Source organism: Rhinolophus sinicus, chromosome 16 (genome assembly GCF_057876585.1).
Source record: "Rhinolophus sinicus isolate RSI-liver-muscle chromosome 16, RSI-T2T, whole genome shotgun sequence".
Taxonomy (NCBI): domain Eukaryota; kingdom Metazoa; phylum Chordata; class Mammalia; order Chiroptera; family Rhinolophidae; genus Rhinolophus; species Rhinolophus sinicus.
In genome coordinates this window covers 41,936,237-41,952,124 of record NC_142516.1, presented here as the reverse complement: position 1 = coordinate 41,952,124, position 15,888 = coordinate 41,936,237, and positions in this window count along the sequence as shown.

Here is a 15,888-nt window from a genome sequence, read left to right as displayed (position 1 = left end):
ATGGACTCAGATTCCAACAACTATCACCAACAATGTCCCTGCAAAAGTTTATCAAAACTTACCTCCTCCAGGAAGCCTTCCTGAACTGACTGACCATCTGTACTAGTTTCCTGAGCCTGCTGTAAAAAATTCCCATAAACTCAGTGGCTTAAAGCAACATGAATTTATAATCTTCCAGTTCTGTAGGTAAGAAGTCTGACACATCTCACCAGGCGAAAATCAAGTTGTCAATGGGGCTGCAATCCTTTCTGGGGACTCTAGGGCAGGGGTGTCCAAACTTTTTTCAACGTTTTTTACCAAGGGCCATATGCGGTAAAATACACAAACAGCCGGGCCACTCACTCGAGGTAAAGTACGTATTGCCTCACCTGGTTTATTTAAGTAAACTAAATATATTTTTGGAATTTGCTGCTGGCCAATAAAAAATGGATTGCTGTCCGCAGTTGACCCGCAGGCCGCAGTTTGGACACTCCTGCTCTAGGGGATGATTCATTTTTTTGCCTTCTCCAGCTTCTAAAAGTATCCCACATTTTTTGATACATGGTGCCTTCCTCCATCTCCAAAACCAAAAACGTTCCGTCTTGCTGACTATTGCTCCATAGCCACATCTCCCTCTGACTCTCCTACCTTCCTCTTCTACTGTTTAAGGACCCTTGTGATTACATGGTCCTACTTAGATAACTCAGGATAACCTCCCCATTCTAAGGTAAATTGATCAGCAACCTTAATTCCCCTTTGCTGTGGAACCTAACATATTTCCATGTTCTGAGGAGTAGGATGTGGACATCTTTGGGAAGCCATTATTCTGCATACCATACAACCCACACCCAAAGTTAATTGATCCAGCTTTTGATCTTTAATTCCACATCATTCCAGAGCAGCCAGAAATCTAGGGCCTGTAATTCCAGATAAAAAACCATCAATCCTGGCTGCACAACAGAATCACCTGGGAGGCTGTGAAAAATACTGATGCTCCAGCCCATCTCCAGAAATTCTGAACTGAGTAGTCTTTAGGTGCCCAGGCATCAGTATTTTTTGAAATCTCGCCAGGTAATTCTCTGTGTAGTCAGAGTTAAGAACCGCTGCTGATGTTGGATAAATCTGCATTCCCCCAGTCACCTAGATATAAAATCTGTAGTCCACTTTGACTTGTACTTTCTCCCACTCCTTACGGCCATATAGTTCAGTGTCTTCAACCTTTGAAAACGCCTCCTCCGATTTCCTTTCTTTCTATTCCAAGCACTAGCATTGTAATTCAAGTACTAGCATTTGAACATAAAGTCTACTCCCCTTCTCAATAGAGTCCTTTGCACTGTCTGCAGAACAATCCCTTTTCCTCTTTTCTTTTCTTTTAACTCTCAGGTTTCTTGACTCCTGGACTCCTCTCATTTGAGACCAGTATCTGAGCTCTCTTTATTAGGTAATTAATTAACTTGAGTAGATTATCTTAAGTAGGCAATTCACAGGCTAAGCAACTTCGGGCAAGTTATACTTGGTTGTTATGGACTGAACATTTGTGTCCCCCCCAGAATCCATAGAGACCCCATGATTGGATTAGTGTCTTTATAAGAATAGAAAGAGACTCAGACCTCTCTCTCTCTCTCCATTGTAAGGATACAGCAAGAAGTGACCCCTGCAAGCCAGTATGAGGGCCCGCAACAGGAACCAAACGGGACAGCACCTTGGTCATGGACTTCCCAGCCTCCAGAACTGTAAAAAATAACTGTCTGTTGTTTAAGCTGCTCAATTTATGGTATTTTGTTACAGCAGCCTGAGCAGACTAATACAATGGTAGTGCTGGGAAAAGACTTGAGAGACTAATTGCATCCCCTTATCTAACAAAATGACTACCAAGGCCCAGAGTACTTCAACATCCTGCTTTGGTTAACAGAGCTGCTTAGAAGCAGAGTCAGGACTGGAATTCGGCTCCCTGTCATTTATTCCTTTAGCATTTATGGATCACTGACTATGCTCAGGTAGGCATTCTGCCTGATCTGAGATGTATAAGGCAAGATCCCTGCCCTCAAGGAGCTCATGATCTAATCACTAGAATACAAAGCGATAAATGCAGTGATGGAAAAAGGCATCTGATATTGTACTAGTTGAGATGGAATATGGTGTCATGATTATAATCTGGATTCTCATCCTTAAATATAGCTAGAAATTCTTTGACTCTCCTCCCAATGAGAGGTTGGGTCTATGTTCCCTCTCCTTGAATCTAGGAGAGCTCTGTGACTTCCTGAGTAATAAAAGACAGCAGAAGTGACACCATGACAGTTTCTGGGACAAGGCCTTACAAGATTGGCAACTTCCACTTGTCTTTTGAAATATACACTCTTGGAACCTAGCCATTGTGGTATGTAGAAGCCCAAGCAGCCACGTGCAGAAGCCCACGTGGAAAAGAACTAAGAACCCTGGCTAATAGCCAAGTTGCCCACCATATGAATGAACCATCTTGAAAATAGATTCTCTAGGCCCAGTTAAGCCACCCTAGTTGATGTTATATGGAACAGAGTTAAGTTGTCTCTGCCGAGCCCTGCCTAAATTCCTGACCCACAAAATAGTGCGATATAATAAAACAATTGTTAATATAAGCCAATATATTGCTGAGTATTTTGTAGGTAATTTCTGGGTAACATGCAGCAATAGGTAAGCTGGCCATTTATAGACTAGGCAACTTTGGACAAGTTGTACTTTCTAAACGTCACCATCTTCATCTATAAAATAGGAGTAATCCTCTCTCTTAGAATTGTTGTGAAAGTTAATGCAATAATACATGCAAAGTGCCCAATTCCTGGTCCATAGCTTCCATTATTGTCATTACAAAGGGTCTGTGAAAGAAAGGAGAAGCTTAATGCAGTAGCTAGAAGTGGAGATAAGGGTCTCTATGAAAAGAACCCAACAAGAGAGGAATCTCTGGGTCACTTGTGGATGGATCAGCAATCACTAAAATGGCGAAATTGTTATATTATAGATATTACACATGTAACAGATCACATTATAATTTGGGTAACCGACACCAAGCAATCCCTTCTAAGGGTTAAACTCCTTTGGGATTCATAAAATGAGACGCCTATCTCAGAGAAAGGCACTGCGGATGCTCCAGCGAGTGATGTTTCTCTGCAATAACACGTCTGCTGCGCTACTCACTGATGAAATGTAATGTCCTTATCTCAAGGTGTGTATGTTTTATATTCCCAAATTACCACTACCCACCCCCACTGGTTTTTTTTCTTTACACCCTGTCATAGGAACACTACAGTTCTGCATCTACCTGCAGGGTTCTTGTTGCAGCCCCATGACAAGGGCATCTGAAGTTTTCCTTATCATGGAGCCAGCTCCCCTGGGGCTTACATCAGCATGATATCAGGAAACTTGGATGCACGACCTGCCTTTATGCTTAGGGGCAAGTTCATTGACCTCTCTGTTCATCAATCTCCTCATCTGTGAAACGGAGAAAATAATGCTTGCCCTAGTTTCTTTATATGATTGTCACAAAATATGAAATGTTAACATCCCTATGTATATTGGAAAATGTTAACAGTGAAAAGGAGTATAATGAGGGAAACTTCTTGTTTGGTTGGAAAAACAAACAGACAAATGCCATTCCTTCGAAAAATGGAATGTAGTTGGAATGGCTTTACCATTCCAGCACATTTCCATCATTCTTCCCTATTGGTCACTCATAGTTCCCACAGGTGTGGTCTCCTTGGTGTGGATGTTTGCTGCTTTTAAAGTATTACATGTGACAAAAGATGTTCAAGAGACTGCGTGTGTCTCACTTGGACTAGACTTAAAAGCATTTCAAGCTTGTTTCAAGGATGAGAGACTGAAGAAGGCCTGATGTGTATTAACTGGTTAATTAATATATGTTAACTAGTGCCTATCATTTAGCTTTTAAGCAACTATTAAATACCTGCTGTTCACCCCCTGGATGGCCAAAGACTACCAATTATGAAAATAATATCAAAAGAAATTCCCTTTTTTATTATCTGTTTTGGCAAGGATATCCAAATTTTTTACAGTAAGCTTTGCAAGACTTTTTAAAAAAGAGTCCATGCAGCCATAATTCTCTCTGAGTTTCTGTTGAGAAAAAGGAGGGGTGTTACTGGAATCGTCAGGGTTGTACTAGCGAGCTGCATGATCCAGACCACTTGGGAGAGCATCCTGAGAGTCAAATGTCCAGGTTTTGAAAAGGGTACATGCCATTTGTGTCATTTCTGGGAACCGCAGACATCTTGTAGAACAATGAATTTAATTTGAAAGGACTGCAGAGGAGAGGGAAAGTACTCTGGCTCTATGAGTCATCAGTATAATGAGGCAGTGTCTGTGCTTTCAGATGTGTGGCCTGATGAAAGATGAGGGTGATGGTCTTAATGTCTCCACTTCCCCTCAAACTACACTGTTCAGGACAGGTGGTTCAATTTTACACATTCTCTTCCTGTAGAAAGGTATCTCAATTGCCTTCAAAACAATAGTGTATGTTGCAGACTTACAATATAAATTTTAATTTATGGTCTCATTATGCATTTCCATGGGGCTAGTATTTGACAAGGAGAGTGGCACATTAATAATTTCCAATTCCTGAGACTCTACCTATGTGATCTGTCATCCTTTCAAAACCTTACTAAGTCCAGAACAATGGAGACTACAACTGATCCCATTTTAGAGAGAGCGTAACTGAGGCCCAAAATTCTGTATTGCCATGCCCCAAGATTGAAATTCAGACACTGGATTAAAATATCCAACCCCTTGCACTACAAAGGCTATTGTTTACTGAGTGGTTATTTTATGTAAAACATTGTTTTAATCTTACATTAATAGCATTTAGTCTTCATAATAAATATATTAAATAGGTACTATTATTATAAAGATGTGCAAACTGAGGTGCAAAGATGAAGTTTGCCTAAAATTACCCAAGTAGTAAGTGATCAAGTCAGGATTCCAACCCAGTGCAAGCCCGAGAGCCCAGCTGTTGAACTATTGCACATTATTGCTTGCCCATTGCTGCACACTTAAAAAACGACCCTGGAGACTGGAGAAGAAATAAGTACTCACTCTATTACTTTTTCAATTGTTCTTCCATTACATTTGAGAATGAGCTGGTCACATCCTCACCTACATGGCCCCATGAATATCACACCGGCTATGGGCAGATGCACCAGAAAATTCACCAGGGACAGGTGACTGTTCCAAAAACTTAGGGATCATAAGTCATTACAAACTCCTGCCATAGATTATGGCTCAGCTAAAGAGTTGCTTCTTTCCCACCATATAGTCCCGTGGTAGGAACCTGAAAAAATATTATTTCACGTAATCCTCAAACCATCTTTACCAAATTAGTATTTTGGGCTTTACTTTACAAATTAAGAAAGAAGGAGAGAATCAGAGAGTTAAGGGGGACTTCCCTAAGGTTACATAGCAAGTTAAGTAGCAAAATCAGATGGCTCAGTTCGAAAACCAGTAAATCCCAGAATTTTCTGTGTAGGTTTAATTTGTGCTTTGCGAATCTCAGTGGAGAAAAAATGGTCAAGAGAACTGAAAACAGTTAAAACCATCTCATTGATTTACATTTAAAGGGGCAGGAAGTTGATATCAGGAAAGCCAGAGGACAGGGAAAGAGAGAAGAGCCAGAGTGCAGGCAACTTTAGGAGAAGACGTACTCAGAATTTTAATGGATAAAAAGTGGGAATATTAGGTAACTACCATCTGTGATGTGTGAAATATTGGAAAAGAGATGTGGGAGAGGGAATTTTCACAGAGTATTCTGTATACCACACATGGACTTCCCCTTTCATGCATATTCATGACATTTCAGTAAAGGTTTAAACTGTTTTCCATGCTTTGGGGGATACCTGACTGGTAGCAGCCTAGCCTTTGGTAGACTGCATGAGCCTCTTGTGGAATTTTGCATATCACACAGAAAGAAATAGTTAATCCTGGAACCAAACCCAGACCTCTCTGAGCCCCAAACTCATGTCTCCTTTACCACACACTAGTGATTTCTAAATGCTCAAGCAAACAAAATATCCATAGTTTCCTCTGGCTCATACAGTTTTTGAAGTTTCCAACTGCTACTTCGACCAGATACTGTGGTTTGGGCTAGAGTCAAATGTAGAGTTTTCAGAAACTTAATTCTGTCAACTTGGCAAAGGGAAAAAAAATAAAACAATTGCAATAATATTAGAAGAAGAAAGCTAATCATCCTAGGATGCCCTCCATTCATCTGCATTTTGTGATTTCTTGTTATGTCCGAACCATTTATTCAGGCATAGAGAAGAACCACATGAATGCACTTTATAGATGTTTTAAGGAGTTTTCTAGCGCAATTTTGACTCTACTTGATTGTAATTTTAGTGACTGATTTGACAACATGCAACTCCACTAAATGTCAAACCCAGTGCAGCGTGCAAGCAGGAGCAGCAGGTCCCAATAATGCACTTGAGAAGAAGGTAGCCTACTGTGTGCCTGGAACATAGTTAGTGCTCAATAAATGTTTGTTAAATGAATGAAGAACAAATAAATCATCAACTATCCTTTCAGAATACCCATCCTATACAATGGAAATTACTTCTCCTTTCCCCATCTTCAGCCCTTCCCCCAATTCCAATGTAGTAGTATCTTGATGCTACCTTTAAAATTTTTTCTTTTTACCATCCCTTCCAGTCAAAATTTATTATCCTGGGTCCCTTTTAGTTAGGACTTCCCTTGGTATAATGGCTTGAATAGTAGCCCCTTCCAAAAGTATATGTCCATGTTCTCACCCCTGGAATCTATAAATATGAACATATTTGGGAAAAGTATCTTTGTAGATGTAATTAAGTTAAGGACCTTGAGGTGAGATCATCCTGGATTTAGGGTAGGCCCTAAATCTAATGTCAAGTGTCCTTCTAAAAGAGAGACAGAAGGATATTTGAGACAGAGAGACAACGAAGAGAGGTAATGTGAATATGAAGGCAGAAACTGGAGTGAGATGTCTATAAGTCAAGGAAAAACAAAGATTTCTGGCAGTCCTCAGAAGCTAGGAGAGAGGAATGAAACAAATTCTCCCTTAGGGCCTCCAGGAGGAACCTACCCTGCTGACACCTTGGTTTTGGACTTCTGGCCTCCAGAATTGAGACAAAATAAATTTCTGTTGTTTTAAGCTACCAAGTTTGTAGTAATTTTTACAGCAGCCCCAGGAAACTGATACATTTGGCAATTGCATCGTCTGTCTCAGTCCAATCTTAATAAACAATTTATATTATAATACTCTTAACAAAGGAATGCTGGAGATAAAAAAACCTATAAAGAGGAATTCTCCATCTCAAGTAGCAAACATCTCAAAAGTGTTGGTGGAAAAGATATTCTGGAGGTGTGGTGGTAATTTCAGATGCACCCTCCAATTTACATTAGGTGGGCAACTGTCATAGATACTTATGAAAAAAGAGAGCCATGTGAGACTACACAATCTGAAATGCTGCATAGGCGATCAGTATGAAGGGCAACTCAGAATTTGTTCTTACTTCATATTCATGTTACTTAATAAAAGATACATATTTTATAGATGGGTTTAAGATAATTACAATTTTCCCAATGACTTTGAAACAACATTTGATGTCTGTGTGTAGGGGAATTATAGCCTTTACAATCATGCGGCATAGCATTTGTCAATGGCATAATCTCATAACGGCCTCTTACATAATTGCTGCACTCTTCCAGTGAGAACCAAATTATAGCATACATAAATATGATATCTTAGCATCATGTTCTCATATAGCACTCTGTGGAAGCTAGACAAACTCTTCTTTCAAGGGAGGTGAGTTTCTATTGGTGAGGCTATTTTGATTCCACTGTATTTGCTATGCAGCTGAATTGGTTTCATAAAATCATTGAACTTAGGGGGTCACAAATTCAATCTAACCCTCCCACACCTCCATTGTACTGATGAGAAAACTGAGGCTTATCTAAGAGCATACAGTTAGCTAGAGGTAAAGTGGCTACTCCTATGCTCTTATTGAGTAGAAAACTATTACTCTTCCATGTGGGATTTTCTTGAGTATTTCCTTGTATGTCCTTGTAGGAAAGATCTAGAAGAAGTGGTGAGGAAAAATGGAGTACCAATGTAGCTGGCTAAACCAGCAAATAGCCTGCAGAGTAGAAATGTGATAGAGGAAGACACCAGATTTTTTCAGTGTCAAAGTAGGACCTAGAATTCTGGGGATCTTCACTCCCAAGTTAGTACTGTTTTCATTATGGCAGTTTACCTCCCCTTCATTTATAATTTCTCATAGAATTATAGCTTCTTAGAGCTAGATTACTCAGTGGCCCCAACTTTTGTTCCACTATAGCACAAATGATACAATCCGATGAATAGAATGGTTTACTAGCTACCAAGGCAGGGGATACGCGTCAAGGTCTGGTAGAACCCAATCTGTTGGCTTAAATTGAATGTATGGGATGATTGTGGAAAGTTAGATAAAGACCTCCTGGAGATTCTGATCACCTCTCCCCTTTCCTTTCTATGAGTCACCAAGTTTGATGTTCCTTGCAAATCAACAATATGTGCCAAAGCAATTATTTAAAAGGTTTTTTATAAATAACAATTTTCCAAAGTACAGACACCCTTTGGAGTTATGATACAATTATCATGAATCTCTGCAAAATTTGGGTGTCCTTAGTGGACCATCTCATCTGGTTGAGTACAAAATATATCTAAATATACCTCATTGTTTTCAATCTCTAAACAAGCTATGAAAAGAAAGGACAGAGTAACAACATGTATAGCAAATTATTAATATTAGAATATACAAATTACAATTGGAATTATTACTGTTTTAAGCATTAATGTGGATTTTGAGGTGAAAATAATGGGTCTTCATAAACTGGTAGGACTGAAGATTTGTATATACTTTCCAGTAGTGTAGTAAATGTTTACCAATCAGCTCTCCAGAAGAAGGGGTAGGGAAGCTCTGACCTGTAGCATTTGCTGATTCCCACAGTGTAAATACTTCCACCTGGCTGATTTCAAAATACCAACATGACATCAATGGACATGAAGTTGGGAAGAAATGAAGACAACTGGCTCTCATGAGGGGCTACAAGCTGGCTCCAGCCACTGACCTTTTCTAAAAATACATATGAAAAGTGTTTACAATTTGCCTACCATCTGATTCAGACAGTCGACTCTTAGGAATGTAGTCTCAAAAACAGTCAAAGAAGCTAGCTGAATTGAAGCCCTACAACTACACACATACAGAAGAAGCCACCTCAAGACTGGTAGGAGGAATAAATAAATAAATAAATACTGGTAGGAGGGACAGAGACACAGAACAGGCTGGACCCACACCTGCACGTGACCATTAAAAATCAGGAAAGATATCTCAGTTGTGGAAGTACCCCCTGAGGAGCTAAGGGTCTCAGCACCATACCAGGCTCCACAGCCCAGGGTGTCAGTGACTGTGATTGGATGGCCATCAGCTGTGGCTAGTTCGCCGTCAGCTGTAACCAGTGAGCCATTGGCCACTAATGTAAATACCATGGCTACGCTAGCAGCAAATGGGGGCTAGCAAGAAGATGGTGGCTGAGGTAGCAAGAGCGGATTGCAGTTAGCAAGTGAGGTTGGATGCCAGAGAGACATGGACGGCAGGTTGCAGATAGTGTGGCTCCTGCTTCCTGTGTCTCCAACCCAGCCACCAGCTAGAATATAGTGGTATGACTCCCCTATCTTTGGCTCTGTGGGTGTTCCTTTTTGGCCTCACCATATCCTGCATTCTTATGTGGGGAGTGGGAGCTGAGACCCCGCATGCCACCCTGCGTGACAGATATGTTTAAAGATCTTGAGATAGGAGATTATCCTGGATTATCTGGTGGGCCCAATGCAATCACAAGAGTCCCTATAAAAAAGGAGATATAAAGGTTAGATTCAAAGAAGTTGATACGGCAATAGAAACAGAAATCTGAGTGATGTAGTCCTGAGCTAACGAATGTGAACAGCCTCTAGAAGCTGGAAAAGGCAAGGAATAAATGGACTCTGCCCTAGAGCCTCCAGAAGGAACACAGCTCTATGAATACCTTGACTTTAGACCCTAAACCTGTTTCAGACTGCTGACCTCCAGAACTACAAGATAATAAATGTGTGTTGTTTTAAGCCACTAAATTTGTTGTAATTTGTTAATTTGTAGATATGCATTTAATCTACATATTTTATACTAAAGAAAACATGGCATGTTATAACTTCCAAGTATGCATCAGGAGAATGCGTGCTACGGAAATGATGGTCACTGGAATTATTAAATTTAGGTCAAGTGTTTCATGGACTATGTCCCTTAAAACTTCAGATCTTTCTAAGGCTACATCCTGGACTGGGTTTCCTCAGTAGTGTTCTACTCCTCTGTTTCTGAAGTGCTTAGAACAGGAATCAGCAAAATTTTTCTAAACAGAGCCAGCTAGTAAAAGTTTTAGGCTTTGTGGGCCATATGCTTTCTGTCACAACTACTTAATTTCACCCTTGCAGCACAAAAGCAGACAATGCATAACAAATGAGCTTAGCTGTGTTTCAATAAAACTTTATTTGTACACACTGAAATTTGAGTTTTGTATAAGTTTCACATGGCTGCCTTTTAATCAACCATTTAAAACTATTACACTATTCTTAAAGGCTCTTGAGCTGTACAAAATCAGGCAGCACGCCGGCTTTGGCCTGCAGGCCAGTTTGCCAACCCTTGTTGCAAACCTGGCTATGCCCACCGCAACTACTCTAAAATTTTCACCATGCTAAAGACTTGGTGACACAGCCACGATGGGAAGTTGCCTCTCAAAGTCCAATGTTTCCTGGAAGAGGAGGGAATGATTTCTCTTTTGTCTTCTCTACCTAGCACTCGGCCCTTCATAGTCTAGCTGCCACTTAACCTTCCAGCTCCATCTCTTCCTCCTTCTACCCCCAAACTGGCTTCCACATGCCACATAACCTGCCTTTAGTCACATCTGACTGCTTGCCTTTCCCTAAATAATTCAAGAAGCTATAAATCTCCACAGCTTTGCTCATGCTGTCCCCTCCAACTAGAATAACCTCCTCACATCTCTACCTCATAGTTCCGGCTTATTCCTCAAGACCCAGTTCAATGATACTTATTCTTTCCCCAGAAAAGTGAGGTGAGGACAATGACTGGCACACGGTCAACATGCACAGAACTGGGTAAATGAAGGCACACACCCAGGTGGGGTGTCCTGGCTGATGAAAAAGGGGCTTTCGACAGGTACGGCAGAGTGTAAGGTGCTCCATCCACAAAGTGACGATGACAGAAATGGAAGGTGAGGAGAGAGTACGGAGACACACAGCTGACTTCTCAGTACTGCCAAAGCCTACTCTGTCCCGAGGGATGGGAGTAGTTTGTCTCAATGAGCAGAATGGTTCTGTGATGCTGAACTCCGGGGCGTGTGCTACTGCGGCAGCTGGCTTCAGACTCGCCTTCTCCTTGGCACCTGCTTAGGTGACACCACTGGGATTTCATGGGAACTCGTACAGGGCTGGTCCTTAACATTTTAATAAAAAAAAATCCCAATCTCTTTTTCTTTTCTTTTTTAAAGCTAAAATAAATGTGGAATCTATAAAAAAAACTTATTCCTAATCAACAACTTTCAATAAGGTGAAAGAAATGAAAAGATTAATTTTTAGGAAGGACAGTGAAAGGGAAAATTGCAAACAAATGAAGGTGTTGTCATCTTTTTTAATTTTGTAAAGATAAAAATGGCAATATGATGTAATCATGAAAGAGTAGTGAGTCACCGCTGTTATGTCAACATGAGCCATCTTTATTTGATTATTTTCTAATTTAAAAAGCAAAATTCTATGATCCTAAAGTTTTAAGTGGACTAGACGGTTTCAGATTCTAACACCATACAGATGTCAAACTTTTTATTTTTAACAAAATTTTACTAACATTTCCTAAAAATGAAGACTGACTAGAACCTAGCTTTGCTAACAATGTTCCAACTCTGCTCTCCATATCTCAATTTCACTCATATTTTCTGTACAAAATATACCAGCTGCTTGTTTCTTGCATTTTTCTGTTATGAATTCCTGAAGATTATTCTAAGATAATGAGGCAATTGCAGAAAGTTTTGCATTTATTTTCTGCTTTGATAACATTGTAGTTTGCACTCACAAAAATTTTCAGCCAAGAATTTCTGATGTAAATCTAACAGTTTAGCCATTAATGATCATTAGTGTCACATCTAAGAAACAATCTGGTTGTTGTTATTTATTAAAAACAATCAAAATGTGCCATTATGGTCCTAATTACAATATTTACTCAGATGGCCTTATTTATTCACAAGAAAAAATAATGCCAGACAGCTGCTAGAACTTCTACACTAGACATGTGAGAAACATGAAGTCCCAGTATGGTAGAATGATGTCCTTGAAGAGGAATACATTTATAGAACATTGTTGACAATAATAATAAAACCTTATTAATGCATTGATTGCACTTTCATATATATGAGATCTTACAATTACATTTGCAAACTCATTCTATAAAGTGCTATACTCTGGAGTCTAGAAACCCAAAAATCAAGGTGTCAGCAAGACTGGTTCCTTCTTGGGTACCCAGAGGGAGAATCTATTCAATGTCTCACTCTTAGTTTGTGGCATTTACTAACAATCCTTGAAATTCTTGGTTTGTGGCAGCATAATTCCAATCTCTGCCTCTATTGTTATGTGACATTCTTCCTGCATGTCTGTCTGTGTCTCTTCTCCTCTTATAGGGACACTAGTCGTATTGGATTAGGGTCCATCCTAATGACATCGTTATACCTTGGCTACATCTGCAAGGACCCTATTTTCAAATCAGGTCATATTCACAGGTATTGGAAATTAGAACTTCAACATATCGTTTCAGGGAACACAATTTAATGTACCACACTTTCTAAAGACTTTATGGAAGGCATGCTCCAGCAAAATAAATGAATGAACCAAAAACAAAGAAGACCGAAGATCCCCGGTAATGTCAAGTTCCAGGATGATAACTAAAGCATGTGCCCAGGATAACAGCTAGGTAAGAGAACTAAAAAGCAACCAATCCATTTCAGAGATGCAGAGAAAAGGATGAAGGGCTCTGAGAGGAAGTAAGGGAAATTTATGAACCACTTGATTTTTTTAAGCAAGTTGGAAAAAAAATATTTTACGAGACATAAAATATATCTAAGGGCAAAATTAAGGATAAGCACACAAAAATATGCACGTCTTAAAAAGTAGCAATTAACTCTAGAACAAATGAAATGTTACACAAAAAAGGCGGGGGGGAAATAATCATTTAAAATTTCTTGGCTCTGCAGTGAATAATATTTACATGACCTTAATAATGTAAGTCTTAAATATTGACTTAATCAAGACATTTTTTTGGAAGGACAAAGAGTGGAAAGTGAGTGACATTTAAAAGGGCAAAATTCTCATCTATCATAACAGGAAATCAATAGATGATGTGAAAATGACAATAAGTCAAGAAATATCATTATAAGCATAATCTTAAGAAGTACATAGATCAATACAAAACAAAATAGCTAAAAGATAGTTAAAATGTTTGCCTTTGCCTCTAGGGAATGCAGCTGGGGTGGCAAGTGTGATTGGTACAAGAGATTACTATTTGGGATTAGAATACTTGTGGTACTATTTGACTTTATTTAAAATGTTTTCAAAGCATTTTTAAAGGGAAGAATTAATAAGAGGGGTAAATGTGGGCTCTGTGTGAAATCTAACCCAGTTTCCTCAGAAAATTATTTCTTCTTTTATTGAACCCCAATAACATTTTGTACATTGTGCCATTATAGCCCTTCTCACATTTTACAGCCATTTTATTAGCCCTGTGGCCTTCTCCTCTGGCTCCTTCTTTCTATCGCTTCTAGTCCACCACCATTTTTAAGTTCTTCCAGTCACAACAAGAACAATTCATTTGCAGTTCTGCCTCTTCTACTCTTAACTGTGAGATCCTGGAGTTTCTTAGTCATTTGTGTCTCCGTAATGAGTCCAAAATGCAGAATGTAGTAGGTGTTCAATGAATATTTATTGAATAATTATATTAAATAAAGTATTGAATAAATAAATGAATCTCTATTTCTGAAAATCTCAATGGTGCCAACAAATGCATTTTCCGATCCATTAAAGATTAATATAGAAGACAGCAAAGTTTCCCGTAAGAACTGTTATCTGTTCCTTTGGAAAAGTTTTAGTTGTTTTATTACAATGTAAAAGGGCAAGGTTGTTTAATATAAGTTGCTTGGGAATTCCACATACCCATCAAAACGTTTAGATGTCTGAGAGCTGCAGATTCCCAAACTCATTATCACTGAAAATCAGCTTTAAACAGTACACCAGTACAGCTACATGTGACTGTAACTGTTATAAGGCCCCCTATAGGTGGCGAGACTACTTCACCAGAGAGGTATCTCCTGAGCACCTTCCTTAAAATTATCACCCTAACCCCCTCATCACCACTACCAGAACTTCCTGTAACTTCCTGTCACTTCCTCCTCTTCTTTTCCCTATAGTACTTACCTACAACCAGAGAAGTTCAGCTGAGCTTTGGTGTCCAGAGTCTTTATTGGGGCACCATGGTCAACACAAGAACTTTCTGGAGTGCTGGATATGTTCTATACCTTGACATGGGTAATGGTTACACAGTATACACTTGTAAAATCCTTGAGCTATATATTTAAAATTTGTAAATTCTACTGTATATAGATTACACTTCAATAAAGTTAGCATTAAAAAATTAAGAGTTAAAAAATTAAATTTGTGCAGTTTTCTGTGTTATACTCAGAATGTGGCAATAAGACTTAAAAAAAAAAAATATGATGCACCTAGCAAATCTCCGCCTGTGAGTAGTTATTACAGATTGAATGCTTGCATTCTCTCAAAATTCGTATGTTGAAATCCTAACCCCAAGGTGACTGGATTTGGAGATGGGGCCACTAAGGAAATAATTAAGGTTGAATAAAGTAATAAGGTGGGGTTCTGATCTGATAGGATTAGTGTCAAAAGAGACACCAAAGAGCTCTCTCTCTCTCTCTCTCTCAACACAAAGACAAGATCAAATGAGCAAACAATAAGATGACAGCTGCCTGCAAGCCAGAGAAGAGGCGTCAGAATGCAACCTACCTGGCCATTCACTTGACCTTTAACTTCCAGACTCCAGAGCCATGAGAAATAAAATTCTATTGTTTAAGCTACTCAGTCTGTGGTATATTGGTACAGCAGCACAAACTGAAAAATGCAGTAGTGTAATTACAAACAGACCCAGATACTGTGTCCCGAAATCCATCACTGTGTTGGAGCTGAGGCCACTCTCCCCACCAGCTGCTCCACACTAACCATTGAACATGACAGGGTTTCTGAAGCAGACCTGTTTCTGGGAGAGGTAGGACTCCTCTGATGGGCCACTTGGGTTCCAAACTCCCTGTCAGCCTTACCAAAACTTTCTTAGACCTGCACCACAGTCTAAGATTTTTTCCTTCCCTCTCTCTCTTCCACAGCAGTCAGACCTGCATTGCAGCCTGACAGCTTCCGCAATCTCCTCCAGCAACTTCCCCATTTTCTCTCACAGATGTTTTCCCCCAATAAATCTTTTGCATATAAAATACCATTATGGCATTTGCTTCTCAGAGCACCTAAACTAACCTAATTCCTTAGAAAAAGGAAAACAGATCAAGTCAACAAGTTATGTGGTAGGAAAAAATATCAGCTGCCAGTTAAAAAAAAATAGTTAGAATATTACAGAAAACTTAAACATCCACCACATCTAAAAGAAACTTGCCTGTTTATTCACTTAAAGTGGTGTTGACTGTGAGATCGAATGGAACTGAGCTTTTTTGAAACCATTGTTTCTTTGAAATTTTGGTTTATTGAAAACT